Source organism: Sapajus apella, unplaced genomic scaffold (genome assembly GCF_009761245.1).
Source record: "Sapajus apella isolate SASKATOON/1434 unplaced genomic scaffold, GSC_monkey_1.0 scaffold26, whole genome shotgun sequence".
NCBI lineage: Eukaryota > Metazoa > Chordata > Mammalia > Primates > Cebidae > Sapajus > Sapajus apella.
The window spans coordinates 22747688-22773298 of NW_022436966.1; the positions used below are offsets into that span (position 1 = coordinate 22747688).

At 36.9% G+C, this 25611-nt stretch overlaps 1 protein-coding gene and 1 long non-coding RNA gene across 32 annotated transcripts in view; both read left to right on the forward strand.

Annotated features, from left to right (window-relative positions):
- The window catches only part of NRXN1 (neurexin 1), a 1131792-nt gene that overhangs the window by 628725 nt on the left and 477456 nt on the right, over positions 1–25611 (forward strand). The gene's annotated exons all lie outside the window — the stretch shown is intronic.
- Positions 331–12134, forward strand: LOC116560679. Its single transcript, XR_004273075.1, has 2 exons — positions 331–1653; positions 4013–12134. It is a non-coding gene; the product is annotated as an uncharacterized LOC116560679 (long non-coding RNA).

Here is a 25611-nt window from a genome sequence, read left to right on the forward strand (position 1 = left end):
GGGACCACATGGAGATTATATAGAGGAAAAATCAAAGGGGAGAGCTGCCTTTTGGCTGCAGCAAGCATCAAGCTTCAGCTCATCCGTAAACAACCCACCCCTCCCCTAGAAAAAGGATAAACCAGAATATCACTCCAAAAAGCTACCACATGTCAAAAATTTTTTTCCTGCTCTCAATGTTTGTATCAGATGTTTCAATTTAGTCCCCTCATGCTATGCATGATGTTCTGAAAAGGTGCAGTCAGATTTAGAGCATGTAAAAAGAGAGAGAAAGAGAGAGAGAAAGAGAGAGAAAGAGAAAGAGAGAGAGAGAGAGAGAGAGAGAGAGAGAGAGAGGGAGAGAGGAGATTGATTCATCCAACTCTTGATTTGTAGTGATTTCTACTTCCAGTTAGAGCCATAGAGCATTTCTACTCTTCAGCTGTGGCAATAGGGAAGAAATGGCGAATGGAAGTCAGGTGTAGAATGTAAATTACTTTCTAAAACAGACATACACACACACGATCAATGTTAGAGCCAAATTTGGGGGACCTCAAAATTTGGAATCTGTTGGAGTACATATTTTTCACTATTGATGCATGCTATATCATTCTGTCAACAAATATTTTAAAAGCACCATGTAAGCAAGAGGAACTGATGCAGAGTGGTTTCAGCTGACTGAGAGCCAGACTGTTCCACCAAACCCGGGCTTCTCAGCCACATCAAGCAACCTTGGGAAAACACTGTGGTCTGCAAAGGCAACATTCCCTCACTGGCAAAATGAAGATAGAAACACTGCCTAAAGTGAACTAAATGAAAGAACCTGTTTTGTGTGCATGGTAAGTGCTCAATAAATATTCCTCATTAGCGTGATCTTGTACCAGGCAATAACCTTAACCAGACTCTTGTTACTACATGAAAATTCTTGTGTTCATCTATGGTAGACTCAGATTTGTATTCTTCACAGTGGCCCTTGGAAATGTTTCAGCCAATTTATGTTACCATTCTTGTGAGACCTTACCATTCCAGATGGTGAGATCTTGGAGGGCCGGGATTACATCTTATTTATTCTTGGATTTCCCAGATGGGCAGATAGATTCTATACACTGAAAACATTTACTTAGTAAATGTGGGAAGTTCAACAAGTATTTATTGAGTGCATTGTCATTATTTAACATTTAGTTTCATTGAATAGGAAAGACATACATCAAATGATAAAATAATACAAATGGGAAGACGATGAAGCCAAAGCCATGTACAGAAAATAAAGGCTGTGGTCATTTCTGTATTCCTTTTTCTGTTACTTATAACAGCATACTTGAAACTGGGTAATTTATAAAGACACAGAATATATTTCTTACTGTTACAGAGGCTGAGAAGTCCAAGGTCAAGGGACCATATCTAGTGAGGGTCTTTTTGCTGAGGACTCTACAGAGTCCTGAGATGAGGTGGTGCAGGGCCTCACACAATGAGAGGGCTGAGTGTGCTAGCTCAGGTCTCTCCTCTTTTTATGTAGCCACCACTCCCACTCTCATGATGACCCATTAACCCACAAATGGATTAACATATTCATGAGGGGACGACCCTCATGACCCAATCACCTCTTAAAAGCTGCACTGCTCAAAGTTTATGCAAATATAAGAGTTTTTCACTAAAAAGGAGAGGTCATTAAAGGTGGGTGGAGTGTGGTGGTGTCACCAGTGTCCAAGAGGTAAGGGACAATATTGGGGATAAAAGTTCAACATGAGTTTTGGAGGGGACAAATATTCAGACTGTACCAATCTTTAAGAGAGGGACAGTGTCAATGAGGCTGAAGACCTAACTTTGTGTCTTGAAAGAAAGGTAGTTAATTTTTACATATACAGGCAGGATAATAGTATGATCATCCTCCCTATGGGAAGCCATTATTCATTTTGAACAGAAAAGTGGTAAACTGATGACAACAATGTCCAAGGAAGAGTAGTTTATAAAATCTTTAAAAGTATCCTGGGGCAAGGAAAGAAAACGTTACATATGTTTTTAGAAATAGATCTTTTAATATTATAGAGATGGGGAAATTGTAGAAACAGTTTAAATTTTTCCATCCTTTGGCAGAGTAGAATATTAAGGCCATGAGAGTTTAATAATTTTAAAAATTCACAATTTGATAATTTTTAAAAAATGTATATCATTAATACTATTGTAATATTGGGGTTTAGCATGCCCTTAGCTCCCCTGACAGGACGTTTCTCCAGGATTTTGGTTTCCTGCCCTCTCAAGAATGAGAGAGGGGATGATGGCGCAGTGCACAGTAAATGCCGGACTTTAAAGTGTTTGTAGAAAGTGATTTATTCAGAGAGAGAGAGAGAAACAGGAGAAGAAGAGAGAGAAAAACAGGAGAAGGAGAGAGAAAGCAACAGCTAACTCTCACACTGAATGAGAGAATCCAGAAAGATGGAATCCAGGAGAGGAAAGCAGCTTCGACACTGAGTGGAAGTGAACAGAGGGAGATGGAGTTTAGGAGGGGAAGACAGGCTTCCACGAAGCGAGTGCTCCTGGAAGGGGACTCCAGATGGAAAATCCAGGATAGAGAAAAACAGCTTCCATGAGCACAAGAGTGTTCGTGGAAGGGGATTCAAACATGGAGTTGGAAGGGGTGTGGAAGAAGGGGACTTTTAACCTGGGAGGAACCTCCACCTTCCTTAAGACCCCAGGCCAGTGAAAGGAGTTCCTTAGAACTTCCGCTGGAGTGATTGACTCTTAGTTCCCCCCCCCCCCCCCGCGCCACCACGCGAAATTTAAACATAAACCATTAAATCTCCGGGATAGAGAGAGATGGGAGTGGGGCTTGGCGCTAGGAAGTTCTTGCCCTTAAAACTATGCCCCCTTGTGGACTCAGAAAGAGAACACCTTCCCTCACTATTAATAAGCTTATCATGGGTCTGTAGGAAATGACTTCTCTTTTCATTCCTGTTGTCCTCGGAAGTGATGGAATAGGCACTGGAGTAGGGCTTTTCAAATTCTTGACACAGTGAGTTGAGGTCCTTCTGTTTCCCAGGATGATCAATCAATGCAAAAATTGAACTTTAAAGATTCGCTATTAAAAAGGAATGCTGCATAGATTAAATTGCCTTTGAAGTTTAGACCTATAACTTTGCTGGTGTATCAGTCTCCCAAGTAGATCATTTATTTTAGTGGTTTCAAAGACATATGGAAGAGAATCAGTCATCAGATAAGAACCAAAGGAAAGACACTGTGCAAACTCTCTCTGTCTCTCTCTGTGTTAAATGGAAATGTTTAACTCAGTGTCGTTGATTATGTATGTGGACTTGCCTAATACCTGGCATGTCATTAATTTGTAATGAATATAGCTTCCTTTTCTGTCTTTCCACTCAGATCCTACCTACACCTGACTAGATATAGCCATGAAGGATACTCCTGATTATAGGGTTAAAACAACAAAGGGCCAAAACAACAAAGTTTATGCAAAGATAGAGTTTTTCTTTTTTTTTTTTTTTAATGAAAAACATTTTATTGAGTATTACACATGCAAATTAAAAGTGAATCTATATTAAGTTGACTATTCCACAATCAACACCTATGCAATGGGAATGATCAAAACTGTCTACACAATACTAATGTGTTCCATAAATTATCCAGATGTTTTTCCACAAATATTTGGATTACCTGAATTAGCTGATTCAACAAAAGTTAAATTTTGCTTTAATATGGTAGCAGTGGCCTGCTATGAAGAAAAACATATGAATAAAAACCCTGAATAGCATAGTCAAATCTTTCAAGAAACAAGTTCACCAAAAAAGTGGCATACACCTATTTGTTATCCAGAGGAGGAAACAAAACAAAACACAGGCACTTAATCAACATCCATCAAGTGATCATCACTAACATTCTATTATTATCAGAGCAATTGTCCATATGTGAACTGTAGAGCAGAACAGACTTAAATGTCTAAAACCAGTAATCAATAATACATACAGAAATATTAACTTGAAGTCACATTTAAATACCATCAACAGTTTTTCAGTCATTAAAGATGGGTGGAGTGTGGGTGTTGTCACCAGTGTCCAGGAGGTAAGGGACAATATTTTGGAAAGGACAATCAAAATCCTTTTTTATTCACATTTCCTTTGCTCTTCACAAAAGATCCAGAGAGACATTAAAGTATGTTTTTTTTTAAGGGGTCAACTTTTTCTTCTTTGTTCCCCGCCCCCTTTATTTAGTAGATCAGATTTATGGCTGTGTCTCTTCTTAAAAGTTCCATCTTGTTTTATGGCAGTTTTCCCATCATCCCTCCTCGCAGTAGATGTGAAGCTGTTATTTAAAGACTTATTCCTAGAGGTATCAAAATGTTATAGATAGCAGAAAACATTGGAAAAGGATGATATGGAATCAAATTTGGGGATTGAAATGTATCAGAGAAGGGCAATTAACATGAAAAGCTGGCTCTCTGGGGCTCAACTGCCTGAACTTAATCTTGATTTCACTATTTATCAGCTGCATGATCTTAGGGCAAATGATTTACCAAGCTGTGCCTCAATTTCCTCATCTATAAAACAATAATAATAATATTACCTAGCGTTGCTGAGTTTTGTGAGGATGTAAATGAGCTAATAAATGTAAAGTACCTTGAAAAGTGACTGGAGAATGAGAAATGCTTATTAAAAGTTAGCTATTATTATTTTTCTTGTAATTATTATTTATATAGAGTGCTATACTTCTTTCATAAAAATATAATTAATTCCTCAGGAAATTAAAACACTGAGTTTGAGTCATGTGAGTGAGTAATAAACATGGGAAAAAACTAAGTCTTCTGATTCCCAGTTTCATCTGCTTCCCACCCACCGTACCACGATGGGATAGAAGAAAAAGTCAGAAACTTACTGAAGAAAGGAGGCATACAGGATATGTACAGTTTGCTCTGTTGAAAATCGTGATTGTTTTAGTCCCCAGGTTAGGTCCGATCAACAGATGGTTCAATTCAACACAGTAGAAAGAAGTTGTGTTTTGTTTTCTCTTTTCATTGTTCTCTATATGCTAAGCAAATCCTAATGTCTCCGGAAGTTTGCATTGCCTTTAAGGGATCTTCATTTTCTTTCCACCTCTTGGAGATTGTTGTTTCTTTCCCAACCTTAGTACTTGAATTGAAGAGACACCATTGTTTGCAATAGCGATTTATTTGATATTTTGCCCTTAATTCTAGTCTTGAACAAGTTTTTGTTTGCTGTGTTTGGTACGCTCATGTGTTGATCCTGCATCTTTCCATTGAACATCAACAAGGAAACCTTTCTGTGCTGAATATCTATCTGCAAGTAGAAAGATCCCCAAGATCTTACTTTAAATGAAAGCTGTGAGAAACATGACATATCCTGAGTTCTGTCCAGATTTACTTTGAAGATGTATGAAGAATGCAGGGATAGACACCATCACTCACGCCTTGTTATGTTTTAAGCTCCCCTCTTTGGCATATTTAAGTTGGGGAAGAGGTGATTATCCTGGATCAGAACGTTTGTCAAGGGTGTGTTCTTGATTTGTTCTGCGAAACAAGCTTTTAGCAAGGGAAGAGTGTGTCAGTATGAAGAACTTAAGAGAGGTGCGCCCTTGAGCCTCTGGTGAACTCTGTTCAGTGAAGTGAACAGATGGGAAACCCTGTTACTCTTTCAAGTCAAGGTCTTTCCACTCTGACTAAATGGTCTCTCACCACTAGAGCAAGGAGTCAAAACTCTTACACTCTGAAGAGCTTCAGGCTTTTTTCTTGATCCTTAAGGTCCAGCTTTAGTGACTGGAAATATATGGCTTTTCAATACTTTCAAAAAAGTGTTCTGAAAGGGAAATTAAACTCTGAAATCCATATTGTTTTGCAATTTTTACTCTTCTACAAGAATATTACCTGTGTAGCTAGCTGGAGCCTATATTTTAGAAAATAGGCGAAAGAAGATTGGAGGGGCTTAATGGACCCAGAAAGGTTACCTGGGTCCTGAAATTTCTCCCCCTTCAGCCCTAAAGCTCCTTTTATCTTAAATTGCATGAAGTTCCGCTAATAAGCTTTTCACTAAGTTGTGTGAGTGTCTTTCCTAAAAACTCAGTGGATCTCCGATAGGGACGTTAAAGAAGAATGTTCAGAGTTCACACACCTTAGTGTGCCCTGGTTTCATTAGATGGCTTCCTTCACCTATAGCCAGGGCACCAAATAACAGGAGAAGAGTGGATAATTTTATAGCAAGGACCAGTTAGAAAGGAATGATCCTACGGGAAGCACTGGCGTTAAAGTACTTTTACCTATTAAGTAGGGCATAGCTATGACAAAACAAAGCTAAACATTTCTAAAGAAGAAGACAGAGCAGAGGGTGAGAGGTGGAGCTTAGGTGTGAGTGGGAGGGGGTAGGGAGTAAGTAAAAATAAACGAATTTCTTTCTAATACCCACCCACTCATTTTCCTCTAATATCTACCCACTCATTTTCCAAGTGTGGTTGACTTTAAAATTGTATCTCTAGAGGAACTGTGATCCTATGTGTTGCTAGTGCAACAGTCTACTTCCAACAGCTCAGAACATTGTCTTGTTTGCAGCAGGCGTTAACAGACAAAAGATTGGGGTAGATGGTATTTTTAATGGAAGCTACAGCCTTATTAGATTTTTCAAAAGTCTACTTAGACTTGAATCTTTTTTCAAAAATCTATTCTAATGAAATAATCTGCATTTTAAAATTCAACCAACACAGATACTGAAGGCAAATATAAAATGTGTATATTAATATAAATACATGAGATTATCTTAAAATTAGTATTACAAAGCTATAAAAAGTTTAAAGTAGCATAATACTAAGTTATGTTTGGGAAAGTCATCTTATAGTCTCTTTTGAGGCTCATAAAAATTAATTATCCTTAGTCATAATTTTTTTTCCTAATTTAATTTCTCCAAGTCGTTGAAAATGTAGTTTTAAAATAAGGTCAAGTCAAAAATATTATTCGGTAATACGTACTAGATAACAACTGATGTATACCCAGAGAGAGCTGATAGCCCAAATGTGAAAGAGTGGAGTTTCTTGAACGTATATAAGAATTACCTGGGACAGTTTTTTAAAAGGAGGTTCTGACTTAGATCTGGGATGAAATCTAAGATTCTTTATTTCTAGTAAGCTCCCAGGTGATGTAGATGCTGCTGGTCAGACGACCAGCGAGGGGACGGAGACTCATGCATTAGTGATTATCAGGTAAACAAGGAGCACCTTAATCTCTTCACCCCATCACCTCTATGTTTACCAACCAGTAGAGACCTCTTTAAGTATATAGTAAATTCTGTGTAATATGAAGACTCTGAGAAACATACATTGTTCAAAGGCACCCAAGTAAGTCCTTGGAAACCAGGTGATGTTGTAAGCATTTGAAAGTCTGATAGCTCAGCAGCCATGCCTGGGGTGCCCTAGCCTGGATTACCTTTTGATGATAGGGGAAGTTAGTTTAATTGTTAATGGAATTGCCTTCCCCGATCTGCACCCTTACATTAATATTTGTTTTGAAAAGCACTATATCATTATAAGTACACTTTATTGTGTGTAATTTCCACCTCCTCTTCCTCCTCCTCTTTTTATGTTTTTGCAACAGCTGTGTGCAGTAAATTATCATTTATTATTATTACTAATTGCAATTTACAAAGGAGGAGTTGAGGCTTAGAGAAAGATCTGTGAGTGCCAGATCACATATCACTGGAGAAGTTCCGGAGCTAAGCCTAGTTCTAATGGGCTCTGGTATTCTTCACACACGAAACAATCCTTCCACCATTCCTTTCACTGCCAATTATGGCTACGTAAAAAGAAATAGGAAAAAACAGTATGCACACATTCCTTTCTTTTTTGTGACTTTTTTGTTTAAATCATGATGTGTCTCTGTGACCGAACCAAGAGGTTTGATTTGCTCTCCGAAAGGCACTACTTCCATATTCGACCAGCAGGGGGCACTATGGCATAGGAATTCAGCTTTGCTTGCTGATTACGGTTGCAAGGGCTGTTTCCCACCCCCACATTCTATGCAGTTTTTTTTAATTGTTTTCACTAGGTCCTTACTTACATTTATTAGATTGGCAGATGATATTCATCATTGGAAACAGTTCACCATACTTTACATTTAAGCATAGGTTTTTACCTTTTTTTTAATGTAAAAAAAGTTGTGGAAAAAAATTATACCTGATGTAGCAAATAAGTCTACCTTAAAAACCAAAAAATGGTTTCTCTTGTATCCATGATTTTAGAATTAAAAGATGTATTAAATTAGTGGCAAAAAGACACGAAGGCTCTGTTACTTTGATCCCTTGGTACCTAGAGCAAATGTTTGTCACACTTACTTTTCTGCTACAGATTAATTCTATTTTCCAAACACAGGAATAGATAAAAGAAGACAAGCTATGCTAGCCTGAGTTCCTCTGCATTCTTATTTTCCACAGATTCCATCAGAATAAAAGGCTGCTGTTCTAGGCAGGTCCAGGTTGAGCCGCTTCTTGCATCAAACCTTCAGTTCACTCTCCTGGGACTTTTCTGTTCCTTTCCAGGTCAATAGGGGAATAGAACCCACCTCCCTAAGAGTGAAATAATCTGAACTAGGGCTTCCAGGAAGTGAAAAGTCTGGCTGGTTGGCATTATTATTTCCAGCTTTACATATAGCAAGATCTTGCAATATCAGGAAGGGCTGTTAGGAAAATCAACGTGATTGTGTTTTAAGTTGCTTCTAAATGAGGTGGTTTGTTTTATTTTTTTTTTTATTGTAAACAACAAAATAAAATAAAATTCCAACCATAGGCTCTTCTGGGAACTTGCCTACCCCAAAATGGTCTCAATATGGAATATTGCTCCATCCTTTCCTATGCCTTGCCTTTGCCTTTTGTTTGCCGTTAGCTATTAATATAACCAATTAAAGACATCTCACATAGGATTCCAGCTGACTTCATCTAGTAAAGTTCTCTGTCTCCCCTTGGGGTACCCCTAGTCATACTGTGGAAGGGAGTCAAATCTAGAAGGAATCTTAGAAATGTTTGTTTTATGGGCCGCTAAAGTCCTTTCCCTCCCCTATCTCACCAGTGAAGAAGCCAGGTCCCCAATTATCACGCCATTTGCCAAAGGACACATTTCTACTTTCAGGGAGAGACTGGAACATCTCCGACTACAGTTACTGTTACTCTTGGGCAGTCATTTTTCAAACCATTATCAATATTGGTATTGATTCAGACACATACATTAGGAATAATTTTACTAGCAGGCCTTCCTATCTTAAGGTGTAGACTTAAAAATATTCCCATTTTAGCAGCAAAAAACTCATTAATGTAGGCATCTTCCCAAATTGAGTGTGAATGAGGAACCTGCAGTCTAAACAAAATGCTTGGTATCAAATATGAGCATGTTGTGATAACATGACCAAAAATATCTTTAAAAAATCATGGAAGAAAATTTAGATTTTAGATGTCACATTGGTTAACCCACTTTTCTGCGTATCAGAAGAGGTCCACAGTATTTCATTATTAGAGCAGTCACTTCTCAGTGTAGTTCACAGGCATCGCTGCTCTGGAATTTTGCGTTAAGGTGATCACACAGCGCTATGACATGAACAGAGACGTCTTGCAGAGCATCAACCCACCTGTATGAAATAGCACCACGAAATGCCGTTGGTTAATCAATTGCAGACCTATCATCTTTATATTTCTTAAACATATTCATATCTTCAGTTTCTACCAAGTCTTATAAAAACATATACTTCCTGAATGCAAAACATTCCTCTTTGTTTGCCCAAAACACGCTTTTTTTTTTTTTTTTTCAGTTTCAGCGTTCAGAATTCAGTGTTCAGAATTCTAGCAGATACTTTCTTGATAAGTTTACAGATTTTCATCAGAACCTTACTTGTCTACACTGACCTGGCTGTTAGTGTATTCCAATTTCATTAGGCCAGTGGACCCTTTTTAATGTCCTTATTTAGGGAATGATTACTTTTTTGAACCAGCTGGATTATAAGTAAATCCTGTCCAAAGGCAGTGTCCATTAGTCTAATGACCACATGCCTTGCAAGTGGAAACGTTTTTTGGACTTCTCTATAATGGGAAGATGACTATATGTATGGTGATTAGCAGAAGCTCCTTCCCAGTTTTATCTGCTATGATAAATTATTTACATTTTCACAAAGATGCATATGTCTGAGGTTTCATGTGTATCCTACACATATCTATGTTATCCACAATACTGTTTTTTTTTCCATTGCCTGACATAATAATCTTCACTCTATTTTTAGTTTTCTCTTTTTTTATTTGAATGCGATTTCAGTGCTTGAATAACATTGGATTCAAATAGCATACCCTTTTTTGTTACCTGACTTTATCAGACGTACTTTCTCAAAAGAAAATAATGTGAATACTAAGATAATGAGCATGGTAGCCATTAAGCTTTAGTAGAGGGAGAAATTTTAAAATTCCTTTATGTTTGAATCTATGAAAAGGGTGGCCTTAGTGGAAATGCAAAATAATGCAGATTTGCTAAACAGTTCTACATGTAATGGGAGTTATTGTGGAAACTCAGCCAATAAATCAATCGCACTTAAGAGGGGAAAACAGCCTAAGAATCCATGTTCCTGAAAAATGTCAGAGCCTCTGAAACTTGTGTGTGTGAAAAGCAATGTTTTAACTAAATATGATAATGATTTTTTCAACATCCTTCCTTTCTAATGTGAAATAACTAATAATGTACTCACATTGTCTGTAAGACTGAGGCTTGTTCTGAGTGTACCAAAGCTGTCTTTTAAGAACATTGCAAGGTTTTGTTTTGCAATTTTACTGTATTTACTGGTCAATTAATTGCAATTAGAATGGGACTTCTTTATATAACCTTTCATACAGAAATGATTCTGTTACTATAATGGAAAAAGAGTCATTAACGCCAGTAAAAGAGAGAATGAAGTTTTTAAAGATAAAGAATAAATCTCTTACACTTCCACCATTCTAAACAGAACAGATCTCCTTTGAGCCTATCCTTTTTACTGACACTAGCCAGAAAGCAACTGTGGATGAAGGGCTTTCTAGATAAATTCTTAAATCAAAAAGTGTTGGGAAACTCAGATTTACAAAAGAGAGAAACATTAGCAGCTTGTGTCCCGGTCAAGACAAGGCCAGTGAACTCCTTGATACACTTCATGCCCTCATCTATAACATGGCTTAATAATAGTACCTACTGGCTGCTGTTAGTATTGAAGGAGCCAATGTATGCAAGCCAATCACTTAACAAATGTCCGTTGTTCTGTTTGTCATTTTTTGCTTATACTTCCTGACAACAACCAGAAACCTTAGAATAGCGAACTCTTCACTTTAGGGAAGGCTAAGTCAGCGTTAGGTGTTTCCATCTTAAAGCGCACGAGCCAGACTGGGCAGAGCAGCAGCATCACCGATTGCCACTCTCATAACTGTCTGGCTAAGATTCCCATGTCGTTTGTGGTGTTAACTACAAAATGCATCGACCAAATTATCCCCACGGTTTCTTCACAGGGTCAGAATGACACAGAAAGTAGAGTAGGCCCAGTGATCTGATACCACAGAGCCAGAACTCTCAGCAGAATACACAGTAGGGTCCTTGCATAGGGTCTCCTGAAGACCTGAGACCATTTTTCAGGAGAGAGTTAGGAGTAGATCCTGCTGCTTCTTAAAAAGAATCTAGGATAGTAGATTCCACTTCTTCCCTTCTCCTGTCCAGGTTTCACGTGAGCTTGCAAGAACCTATCAACCCTCAACAACTTTGACCTTAAGTCCAAATCTTAAAGAGATGAAAATTCTCCTCTTCTATGAAAAATTGTTGAGAAAGCTGCTCTGGAAGATGTAAGAAAATAATTGATAGTTTTTTTTCCTGTTTTACTTGAGAAATTCTCTTACATTTCTGAATCGGAATGCTTAGTCCTCCAGAATGTTTGAGTGCCATGTTCAGTATTTTGGCTCTTCACCTGAGAGTGTATGAGTCCCTTTATGATTATACTTTTATACTTACTATCTTGCCTTGTGATGCCTCACGCACACACTAGGTTAGAAAGCACTTGAGCAAAGCAGGCATAGCGTTGTTAACAGCATACAAGCTCTCATTTTTTTACAATTCCTCATAACGCATTCCGAAAACAAAGCAAAAAAACCCAAAAGTCTTGATAAAAACAACAACAAAAAATTCTACCTAGGAAAATTCAAGCAGGGTGGGATATATGTATATATTTGCTTTGTAGCAGGACTGTGGGTGATTCATATTGTTTGCTATGTGTAAGCTATCTTAAAACACATCCTTAACACAATTTTAGATCACACATAGTTCTGATTTAAATAAGTACCATTACATGTAATAGTGTTAAGCAAAGAAACTTTCACAAGTTAAATAGAGAACAATGAAGCTTAAATAAACAGGAATTTCTTATTTAGAGTAAGAATAATGTTAGTTGAAATGGTACCTGAAAACCACTTAAACGTTTATCTGTGCCCGGGATTTTGGCAGTTCTGTCTGTTTGCGTGTGCTCTTGCACAGGGTGCTGTTTGCATTGCTCTCAGGTGTTGTGTAGCAGCCAGCTTTTCATTAGGATAGTGAATTAGAACTCTCAGCAAACTTTATTAAGTACTAATTTTAGTTTATGAAAACTAAATTTAAGTAATTCAATAACTTTTCAATAATCTACTGGTAAGGATGCTCTAGACATAGGTAAATGGTCGTCTACATTGTTAGTCCCTGAGGATAGAGAAGAGAATTTTCATAATTGGATGAACTGAGTCATCAGGGTCACCAGGAGTGTTTTTGAGTCCTGCTAGTGGCAGTGAGTTCTACACTAAAAATGACCGACATTGCCATCAGAAAGGCAAGGATGCCTGTCTGGTGTAGGACAAGTTGCCTGATTCATTCAGTTTTCTCATCTGTGAAGCAGGGATCCTTATACCTCATGGAGTTGTCACAGGAATTTAAATGATATAGTGCCTGTAAAGCTTTTAGCACATTGCCTGGCATAAGTGAAGTTGTTCTATAAACATTAGTTATTGTGATTCATTTTGTTATCTTTCACAAGTTTCAGCAGAGTACCAGGAAGTGGTAGTTGCATATTCAATTGAAGTGGATGAAATCAGAATGTATTTTAAAACTAGCAAGCATATAAAGGACCTGCTTTGATTTTTCCTAGAGCTGATATATATGTCAGAAATCATCTTTATATCAGAGTAAATGTAGGCAAGATAAATAAATAACATATAGAAAAAAATTCTTTTTTATAGTCTGTTCTGTTTCTAGAAGAGCATGTTTAATAAAATATTTTGTGTAATTTTTGTTGGTTTACTAAACAGCACATTTTAGCACTTCTAGATGTGAGGTAAAGAATTAGGAAAAGTATGATCCTATGTCTGGTATTTCAGTCTAGTAGTCTTTATGCATTTATTTAGCAACTATTTGTTGAGTGCTAACTATGTGTCAGGCTTTAACAGTGGGTGTAAACAAAATAGAATTTGGATCCTCGTAGAACATAATTCTATAGGAAAAGATCAATAACAAAGAAAAAAGATATAATATGATGTGATTATAATATAATATCTATGAAGAAAAGCATAGCAGGAAAATGGGTAAAACCATGCTGGACAGTAAAAGGAGATTATATTAGAAAAAAATTACAAGAGTCTTCTTTGAAAGGGGACATTTTATTGCACATGAGAATGAAATAAGAAAAGTAGTCATGTGACTGTCTTGGTGAAGAGGATCACAAGGCATGTTTGCAATAGCAAATGTGGATGCTTGAAGAAGAATAAGAAGACCTGGGTAGCTGGAGGAGCATGAGCAGGAAGGAAAAGAATAGCAGGCGAGGAAGAGCAGGAAGGTGGCCGGATGCCTTCTCATATCATTCAGGTTATTGAAAAGGGTCTGAATTTTACCCTAAGTGTGTTGGAAAGCATTGGCAACATTTGATCATGGGGATGACTTTTGTTTTTTTAAAAATGGTAACTCTGGCTTCAGGGTAGCCAATAGATTGCAGAGAAAAAAGAGAGAGGGGAAACAAACATATTAGGATGCTCTATCAGGAGTCCACAAAAGAGATGGTGGTAGCTTAGATTTAGGTGGTTGTGAGGTTCAAGCCAAGATGTGGTAAAATCCCACATGCATTTTAGAGGCAGAGTAGACAGCACTTGCTGACGGATTAGATGTGTGGAGTGGAAGAAAGCAGGATTTAAATATATTCTTAAATCTTGACCCACTCAATTGTGAGAATAGTGGTGTTATTAGAGGATGCCTAGTTGCAAAGGGAAGATCAAGAGCTGTTTCTTTTTCTGGAGGTTGAAGTGGAAAAATGGAGGTTTTGTTGTTTTTAGAATTCGGCTTTGATATACCTAGTGGACATCCAAGCAGATAGAAAGATAACATGAGTCAGGATTTCCAGGGAGAGTTGAGGCTGGAGGTGCGAGCATAGCATCGTCACATATAGATTGATTGTAGTCGCAGGACAAGATGAAATTAACCAGAAAGGGAGTTTAGATGAGGAAGACGTATGAAAACTGAGCCTTCTCATATTTGGAGGTCACAAAATAACAGAAGAGGCTGGGAATAAATGGTCAGCAAGCCAGGAAAAATAGAACTAGCATGTGACATCCTGAAAGCTGAAGGAATAAAGTGTTTCAAAAAAGCAAATAATTTACTGTGTCAAATATTTTATTTACAGGATAGAGAAACAGTCTTCTATTACAAAACCTAGAAAATGGCAACATGGAGGCAACAAAGTGGCTACTCTCTGGAGATGACACCTGTTATTTGAAAATGTCTTAGGTTTATTTGCTGCCTGTGATTTTTCTTGCATAATTCTCTGATTTTCTTCTTTCCCTGGGAATTGTATATGTCAGCAGCAAGTGAGCAGTAATTTTGCCAGATTCTCATGTAGAGAGAAAGTCATGAAGAAATAGTCGATTAAGCCTATTTTTCAAATCTATCTACTGCTAAAGGAACATTTCCATGTAACAAACTTCAGAGAATAAAAAATACTAGTAAAAATAAAGTTGTTATTATAAAAGTGAGGAACAATATACCTTTTATCTCAAAATTTCAAAAAATCCAAACTTTGAAACAGCCCAATTTTACCTATCTCTCTCATTTTCTCTTAAGTTCTTTTTGTTTTCCACAGCTAAAATATCTTTACCTCCTTAAATTAACAGACAGATTCCTATTTTGTGTATTTTGAAAACAGCACACAATCCTCTCATCCTTCTCCCTGAAATATTTCATTGAACTTCTGCATACGTGTCACAAGGCTCAAATTTCAGCAAGCAGATAAATTAAATGACCAAAGAGACCAGGTATCATGAGAAATACAACTTTGTCTAAAGAGGTCACTGAGTCCTGGAAATAAATGTCAGTATGATAAGAGAAACAGAAGTAATGTTTAGAGCTTTGGATGCTAAAGAAAGAAATAGTTTCAAAGAAGGAAAACGTCCAGTATACATTTTTCTTTTTTTTTGGCAGCAAAAGGGCCCTCAAATTGCAATGCCTAGAAAATGATAACACTGGACAACAGGATGGCTTCTCCCCCGAGATGGCACCTGTTGGTTTGAAAATGTCTTGGGTTTACTTGTTGCCTGCAATTTATGCATTATAGTTCGCCCTTTTTTCTTCTTTCCCGGGAATGTTTCCATGTCTCCCAAATTTTAAAGAAATGAAGACTTAAAGTAAAATCTGTTGATTTTTAAACATTGTACATTTTGCATTTTTTTTAAAGACAACCTTCCTATGTTGCCCAAGCTGGTCTTGGACTCCTGGCCTCTGGCAATCTTCCTGCCTTACCCTCCCTGGTAGCTAGAACTGCAGGTGTGCACTGCTGTACCCAGCTCATTTTGCTTTTAATACACTACATTGGCCAAATCACCCAGTTAGGAGCCCTGATGTAGCTTTTCAAATACCCGTTTGAAAACTTTACTCCTTTCTTTTCACGTATTTATTGATGTATGAAACGTGTTTCTCAGGCACCGACTATGACCAATTGCAAATAATGTTACTTTCACTCCAAACTTCCTCTTTGTCCTCTGTTACTGTATGTCAGTTCTCCTTTTCCCCTAAAGTTCAAATTATTCTGGTCTGAGATTATATCTCAAAAATTGGAACTGATTTATGATGTTTAATATTTGCATAACTTTTTAAAAAGACGTCTCTTTTTCACCTTACCTATTGCAGTCTAAGGTACCTTCTCATGACTTAGATGCTTTGACATTTCTGTTCCTCTTCCATAATCCTGTCATTTGGCAATGTTTTATAGTCAGGGCTATCAGAACACTGGGATAGTAAAACGCATCCTATGGTGATAATCTGTAAATAATTTGAACTTAGCCAACTTTTTATGTAGCAGGATAATAACAACGGAGGTAGCTGTGTTTGGAGTTAGAAAGGCATTAAGACAATCATATAAAAAGCTTACCTGAGAAGATATTTGCAGTTTAATTTCTCCTATAGGGTATTGTTGCTAGGTCTGGTATTATTAAATAAGTTTGATTTGATAAATGTGTCACAAGTCATGATATAAACCTTGCATTCAAGTCATTTTAGAATTGCATGATTGGCTCTGTCAGTGATAAACGGATAGTAATTCAAGAGAGAGAGACACCTCGATGATTATCATAGATGGCAATTTGATAAACTGATAAGTAAGTTTCATAATCTGCCTCATTAACAGCAAAAATTAATCTCCAGAGATGTTTACAAATGAATAAGTCAATTGCTCATAAGATTTTTTTTGTAATTATCAGAATAATAGATAACTAAATGGGGTAGTCCCTCTGTATATACCTCTCTGAATTGTACTAGAAACTGCATGTAAAAGAAAAAAGACATAATTGAGGAAATTACTTTCAATTGTTTCTCATTCATCCCTAAGCCATTTGTTGCTGCCTGACCATTTTAATTCTTATTCTTCTGTGTAAATTAGAAGCTTAGTTAGCAACAGAGAGTCTCAGATCTGGGATTAAGACTCATTGATCCATTTGCTAAAAGCCAGTCTATGTGATTAGTATGTTGGAACTTAAATAACCAAGAATAGGAGCCCTGGCCATAAAGCTGCATTCTAACAAAGACCAATATTGTGCCAGGTTTCCCAAATCTTCAGTATCATGTATTAGATTTTCAAAATAAGTGATAAAATCCCTAATAAGTATATTTTAAGAGGGTTGCTGTTATTGTATTTTAAACGTGATATAAATTTGAAACACACAGAGTGTCTTCCCAAGATTATTTTTAAAGCACTATAATTAGGTTTAGTTATAACCAAACTCATTAACTTATGATATTGCTATTCTAATAAAATTTTGTTCGATAGGCTTTATTTTATTTTTTTCAATTCCCCTTCCCATTCCATGTTAATGCTCAGTCAACTCAGGGATCTCCTCCTATATTCCAGCACTTTATCTCAGTCTTTTTTACTTGTATCTTTCAGTTGTCTTTTCTTGCTTTGTTCTTTCTCCAAATTTGTGAAACTCCCTAACATATATGAGACAACATTCTCATTTTTACCTGCTCTGCCCCACTCCTAAGACCTTTTAATTCTGCTGTTTTAGCTCTCAGAGCCCTATGATGGAGGCCAAAATTCATGAAATTTGTTCTGAAAGTTAAAGGTAAAACATTTCCAGGGTCCACAAAAATCAGTCCAGAGTGTATTAGAATGACATCAACTCTGTGCTTCAAGGGCTTATTCTTAAAATTCCCGTGCATCTGGGTTGTGAAATACTAATATATTATTTTTGTTTGCGTTGCTGTAAGAGAATACCATAGATTGTATAATTTATAAAGAGCAAATATTTATTCCTTACAGTTCTGATGGCTGGGAAGTTCTAAATAAGGGGCCAGCATCTGGCAAGGCCCTTCTTGCAGCATCATCCCATGGCAAAAGGTTGGCAGGAGGGCAAGGGAGTCCAAGAGAGCAAGAGGGGGCCATACTTTCTTTTGTAACAAACCCACTCTTCTGCTAATGACATTAATCCATTCATGAGGAAAGATCCCTATGGCCTAATCAACTCTTAGAGGTCTCTGCTCTCAATACTGCTACATGGGAGATTAAGTTTCTAACACATGAACTTTAGGGGACACAGTCAAAACATAGCACTTATCAAGGTCTCCTGTCACCAACTTTTGTAGCACTAATAGAGTAACACAACATTGAGTTTTTAAAAATTAAATCATGTGAGCCAAACTAACATGTGTAAATTAGTTGTTCTCAGGAATAAGAAAAGTTCCTAAATTCACCAACAGATCTCTTAAATTATGAGTTTTCAAATAGATTTTATAATATAAGAGAAGAATGTACAAAGGGGCCTTCCCTTTTTATTCATGAAATTAAACAACGGTCAGGCAGAGAAGCTAGGAAAACTTAATCATCCTTGTGAGAATTTCTCCTATTTCCTATACACCCCATTATCCCCCAGTTGAAAGCCTGTTTAAATAGCCAAAGCTATAACTTAACATACATAGAATTTCTATAAAAACATACAGGAAAATCCATGCTTTTTACCTGTCTTTACTTGATCATTTTTAAAGAAAGGTTGCCTACTTATAATTTGATACTCAGTACAATCCAATACTACTATTTAAGAAAACAAAGTATATAAAATCAGCTACAAGAGGTAGGCATTTAATTGACTAACTCGGCATAAATAATTCTAAAGATGAGCTTGACATACCAATCTGAAATTTTAATTTGTTAATTTAACCTTTTCAAGAAAAGAAATTGGATACCATAATATCACCAAGTATAGCCAGCAATGGTGTATTTAAAGGTCCATTTGAATAAGAGGCCTTCCTTGGGGTTTGGGTTATTTCAACAACTTTTTAAACAATATGTATATCTACTACATTCCAGCTCCTCTACTATGCTCATGAGTATATTGGAAAGAAGGCAGACAAGTCAGCTTAATAAAACTAAGTTTAAACATGGAAGATGGACATTGACCAAAAAATAGCAATTTATTAACTTAAAATCATCAAAGATGCTTCAAAGCAAGGGAAGATACTTATAGGAGAATCTATTCTAGTTTGGGAGCTGAAAGAAAGAATCCCTGAAAAGCCTTGAGAAACTAATAGGACAGAGATAGGAGAAGAGAGCAAAGACAAAGAATCAGTTTTAGAGTTTCATACATTTGGGTCTAATCAAGAAATTTACTTAGATCAGTGGTACGTTCATATATTACTGATAGCAGGATATCTGACTTTGTTGGGTAAATAGCTTGTATTCTGGTGGACATTGTCTCAGAACATATTTTCTAACCTTAACCAGGTAAGAATTATTAATGGGCTACATGGTGTTCATATTTTATTCCATATTTTAGGAACAAAGAACACTGATCCTAGATGCATTAGACATGTCAACTCGTATATGCGTCTGAATCTGCCTATCACCAGCCTGGCCAGATATTGTGCTTGTAGGCATATTCTTTTTTTTAATTTTTGGTGTTTTGTTGGTGTTGCCTTGTGACAGGGTCTTGCTCTGTGGCCAGCGAGTACAGTGGCGTAGTCTCGGCTCACTGCAGCTTCCATCTCCCTGGCTCAAGCTGTCCTCCTACTTCAACCTCCCAAGTGGCCGGAACTATAGGTGCACACCATGCATCTGGCTGATTTTGGGATTTTTTTTGTAGACAACTTGGTTTCACCATGTTACCCTGGCTGTCAGTATACTCCTAAAGCCACGAGATGTGTTTTCTTTTGTTTAATGTGATGACCAAATAATTAACCAGATTATAAACATCTCAAAATAACAACTTTTTTTTCACTTCACTGTTACATAAAATCAATCAAGAAACTCTATTGAATGGGAGATGTCCAATACAAGGGTGTCAGAGAAATGGAAGACTAAAAGAATGATTGATAGTTATCTTTGAAACATGATAAGAAAAAAGGCCGGGCGCAGTGGCTCACGCCTGTAATCCCAGCACTTTGGGAGGCCGAGGTGGGTGGATCACGAGGTCAAGAGATCGAGACCATCCTGGTCAACATGGTGAAACCCCGTCTCTACTAAAAATACAAAAAATCAGCTGGGCATGGTGGCGCATGCCTGTAATCCCAGCTACTCAGGAGGCTGAGGCAGGAGAATTGCCTGAACCCAGGAGGCAGGCAACAAGAGCGAGACTCCGTCTCAAAAAAAAAAAAAAAAAAAAAAAAAAGAAAAGAAAAGAAAAGAACGCCCTATCATTCCCAGACTATCGGGATTGGTTTCAACAAATATCCTGAATTTTAATATAATTGAATGGAATCTAAGGAGCATAAAATTATAATTCCAAAGCATTGGCACTCCTTAAAGAATGCCCTGTCAGAAGCCCAATTTCAGAGTTGCTGCCAACTCCCTGATGAGGAGCATTTCTGGAAGATGTTTTGACTGTCAGGATACAGAAATGCCAAACCCTGGTTTGTACACAGGACAATAAAGATAAAGTACAGCATTTGTATGTGTTCCAAGTGCCTATGAAAGGGCCAATACACACGTACCAGATTCTCAGTGTTGCCCATGCTGAGGCAGGTCCTCCACAGAATTATGACCTCCAGAAGGTCGTCAAAGAGATTAGAAATAGGGTCATATTTGACAGTGATCATAAACAATTAGAAATACAGGTACATTATATTTATTGTTTGAGTAGGTTGATATCAGCCCTGTGCAACTCCAAGGATAGTTCAAGTACATGGTTTACTCATAAGAAGTCTATTTTACTTCACTGTATTCTGAACGGCCTAATTCAGAATCATGTCTGTACTGCCCTCCCCCAGCCACTGCTGCCCAAAATGTAGTTTTTCTACCTGGCATGGTTGGTTCTTCTCCAGAAAGGTTTACTCAGCATGTACCTTAAATCTGTAGGGTGGTTGAAGCATCAAAAGGGTTCAAGTGAAAGATAAAGCTATGGACCGCTCTCTTGTGTTTAGCTCCTTCAAAATCAGTTGAGGAATTTAATTGTGATTAATTATCTAACCATCTTTCAGTTTAACTTTTTCAGGACTTGTGTTTCATTACCCAAGCCCCTAGTGGATTTGATATTCATTGTCCACAGTAAATGTTTTGTAAAATGTTATAAAGGTATTCATTTCTTAATTCAGAGCCTCCTGGGAGTTCATAATAGTGCTGATTGTTTTAAAAGTAATCAAGTATTTAAAAATATTGTGAAAATTAACAGGAACTTTTTTTTTTAATGCCATTAAGAGCAATCACAGATTCCCCAGAGAGAAGCATCGCAGGACCATGCACTTCAGCTGTCAATTATTTCTTCATGCTGTTCCTGAAATTTTAGCCTTTAGCGCAACTAACTGAATTGAGCTGAACTTGGTATTTACTTCTCCTCCCTTAGCAGAAGTTCTCTATTTAAGTATGAGTAAATAAAAAATGCAAAGATTAAAACAATTGTATATTTTTAAAGGACAGCATATTCCCATGTTGTTAAGGAGACATAATGAAACTGATTGCTATTATTTCTGTTCACTCTAAGTGGTTGGGGCATAAGGGCGCTGTGAACACTGTCCCAATTGATAAGAACAACTCAACTGATCACAATTAACTAGAAATGAATTTTACTTTTCCAGGTAAAATTGTTTTCTTATCTCTTATAACGTTACTGTACCTACCCTGAAATTCATTATCATTGTTACAAATGGAATATATTTTAAACTCTGTAAGGAATGTCAAGCAGATTACTCTACCTTTACATAAAAGAAACTTTTCCCATTCCTACACCATCTCCTTTTCATTACTATTGAAAGTCTGTTGTTTTATTAACAAGACCAGAGAAGCTGTATCTTCATGGATAAAAGATACATTACATGAAAAATGTAAGGAACCATTGGGTGAGTCAGACCCTTTATGATCAGACTTACAACTTGAGGTGTTGCTAATGGTTCCCTTTCCAATGAAGCAAGGAATGCTAACTTTAGAAAAAAAACTTTAGATACTGTCCACTAGATCACTCAGCCTGTTTTGTCAACTGTGTATTGAAAATAATGCCCGCTTTCATGGAGTATTGTATAAGCCACATATATAATTGTGTTTATAAACCATCCAGTTCCTTGTCCAGCCCCTGGGCAGCACAACACTAAATACAAGCAGATTAAGGAACTGGAGTTCAAGCTCAGTACCTCGTTCACGGCCTCCAATCCAGCATTTCTCCTGCCTAGCCCAGTATTCTCACTACACTGATCTCACTGTATCCTTGGGAAGTCTATGTTTGTCTCTGCAGGATGCAGTAACTGTCATTCCCATTTCCATTGCAACTTGGGATCATAAATCATTGAGGTTGCAAGGACACATGAACTACTTCTAGTATCCATCCAGTACAGGATCCCATCAGTAGCTCCCTGCCAATTTGTCCCCGCCATTTACTTGAAGGTCTCAATTTGGGGATTCTATTACTGTTGGGCACACTTGCTTATATTAATCTTATTAGTCTTATGATGTGTGCTCTTTCATTCCAGATTTGCTGAAAAAAAGACAATAGCTCAATTCTTAATTCTGTAAGACTCATTTGTTGAAATTACCTCCTATGAGCCATTACTTTATTGGCAGCCAAATTTCATGATTGGCTTATGTTGAGATCACTTGTTTTTGTTTTGTTTTGGTTTTGGTTTTGTTTTGAGACGGAGTCTCCTTCTGTGGCACAGGCTAGAGTGCAACGGGCAACAGCACAATCTCGGCTCACTGCAACCTCCGCCTCCCAGGTTCAAGGGATTTTCTTGACTCAGCCTCCCAAGTAACTGGGATTACAGGCATGTGCCACCACGCCTGGCTAACTTTTTTGTGTTTTTAGTAGAGACAGAGTTTCTCCATGTTGGTCAGGCTGGTCTTGAACTCCCCACCCCAGGTGATCTGCCCCCCTCAGCCTCCCAAAGTGCTGGGATTACAGGTGTGAGCCATCATGAGATCACTCTTAATTAAAAATTTAAAAATCTAAGATCATTTTCAACTATATTACTATTAAGACAGATCTCAAATATTTTGCATTTACAGATTTTATCTTTTAAATCTTAAGTGCAAAAATTTTGAATTTATCATGGTCAAATATGGCAAATCAACATTTTGCTTGCAAAGATCAGTTCTGTATGATTGAAGTCTTTAATATTTAACGAAATGCATTTCAATAATGAATGACATATTAAAATAATATTTTTCTGATCACAAGTACTATAACATGATTAAACAGAAATTGGAAAATATAGAAAAACTTTATATAGAGATCTATATAGACACTTGTATATCACAGATATTTGTACATCTATAAATATATATGTATGTATATTTACGTTATTAATTTTAGTGATGAAATATATCACTATTTTAATTTGATATATTTTATTATATTTTTTCTTATTGCATATTTTAAGAATGTTTTATTTACATAATTTTCATAATAAATAATTTTATTTTTTTCTTGGTAAATTTCTGAAATTTACTTATCTAAGGTTGATGTTTTTATTTTGAGGTCATTTTATAAATATGAGAGCAATGCCTTCTGTTATTTTTATCAAAGCCATGGATAAAATGGTTGACCAGCCTAGGAAATACATGATATTGTTGGTTGTTGGTATTCTAAGTGATGCAGGTTGAAAAAAGGCAGCTCTTATGGTGTGTGAGAAAGAGCCTGGAAAGTTTCCTAGAAAGGGAATCAGCTGTGATAGAAATCAAAGTGGTGGTAATGTGCAGCTCAGAAAAAGAAATACGAAAAGGGCATGCTGCCACTCCTGGTTTACCCACTGACAGTGTTGGTTTGAGGTGTAAGCCACACGCCACCACCATTCCCGGGTAGCATGAATACATAAGTTTCATTAGCTTAATGTAGAAGTCACTAAGACTTCTGGGATTTGCTGCTTTCAAATGCTTTCTGGCAGTACTGAATTAAGGAAGTCATTCGAGTAAGTTAACTATGCTGTGGTCTACAGAATATTTGATTTATTAGTCTCTGACATGAGAAGATTTAATACTGCAGAGAGAAGTAAATTGTTAGTCATGTGTACATGAACAGTGTCTAGGCTCTAACATGCCCAAAGCAATACGAATATTCCTTCACTCATGCATTGATGCACAGACTGCCATGGAGATTCATTCCTTCAATTCAGCATAAAACAATCCCATTTTAAAAATGGGAAAGTTGGAGGAAATTGAAGATTTTAATTCTAAGTGTAGCTTGGGGGTGTTTGGATTATACACTGAAGTACTTGCTAATGCAGCTGGGACAGACCTGGGAGAACCAAAGGAAACAGGCCCATGTGTAGGCAGAGAAAAAGACAGGAGAGGCAAGACAGGGTTGCATGTGGCTCTAAAAGTAATTATATATATATATATATATATATATATATATATATATATATATATTTAGTATTGAACAAAAAAGGACGTAAGTGTGAAAGTCATGAACTTGAGGAAAACATTGGGACAGTAAGCAACCCAAAAGTGGATATCCCAGGTCTGAAGTTTAGCTGGCTATTTGTGTGTGAGAAGGTATGCTACCTGCAGACCTGAAGAATCAGTAGAGAAGGAGACAACCAGCAACTGAAACTGGGCTCTAAATGATATACTATGGAGAGGATGCATTTTTTAAAGCCATTATAATTTTACTTTTTTCAATAGATAGGAAAACATTTACTAGCTAATTTCTTTTTCAAGCTTCAAGTCATTTAGGGAAATCCATACTGTGATGCAAAAGGCAGAAATAGATAAAAAGTCATTTAATGCTGACCTAACACTGTAGGTGTAGGAAAAGTTGGATGGACAGAAGGTCTCTCTTTTTCTTTACTTTCTTCTCTTCAAAATCTGACAAAGGTCAGGCATCTAGACAAGTACAACATGTATAAACAGGCTAAGTTGAATTGGCTTTTACAGCAAAGTTATCAGAAGGATGGAAGATTAGCTGCCAGTTCCCAACTGGTCTTTTTTCAGCAGTACTTTCCCCAGTGGTGAGAAACTGTCAGGAGTAGATTTGATTAGCTAGAATGGTAGTAACATAAACTAGTAGGGCTGAAAAAAATCTGTAAGTGGCCATTCTACTCAAGAATTTTAATTCTACACTTAAGGAGAGAAGCAATATAAAAGATTTGTCAAATGTAATAGGATAAATTATTTTCAGGGAGTACCGGGACCCATTTTTCTTCTCATTCCTAACCTGGGTTTTTTTTTTATCAAGTTTATTTTTTCTGAGAAGAAAAGAAAGTCATTGTAGGAGGTGTCGCCAATGTGCAATTGAAGGGTATACTTAAAATATATCTTGATCACCATCTAATGTATACATGTATTGATACATCACATTGTATCCCATAAATATGTGCAATTATTATGTATTAACTAAAAGTAAAACTTTCAGTTTTTTGTTGTTTTTATTTTAATCTCATGTATTTTGAGCCTGGGAGATCTCAGACTCTTTGGAGATTTCCTCTCAGTGGTAGCAGCTGTTTTCTTCCTTGGTCTTCCATCTCCTATTATTCACTTATGCTAACTGATGATGGTGAATCTGAATGGGAAACAGAAAGCTTGATGCCTGGGTTCCAAGTACCCTCTGGAGTGTTTCCTAGGACAATTCAATACTGAATGATCAGACCAAACCATATTCTGTCCTAGTTATACTCTACTGAAATCCTCACAATAGTATACTAGGAACACCTAGTATACAATGGGATTGAAAG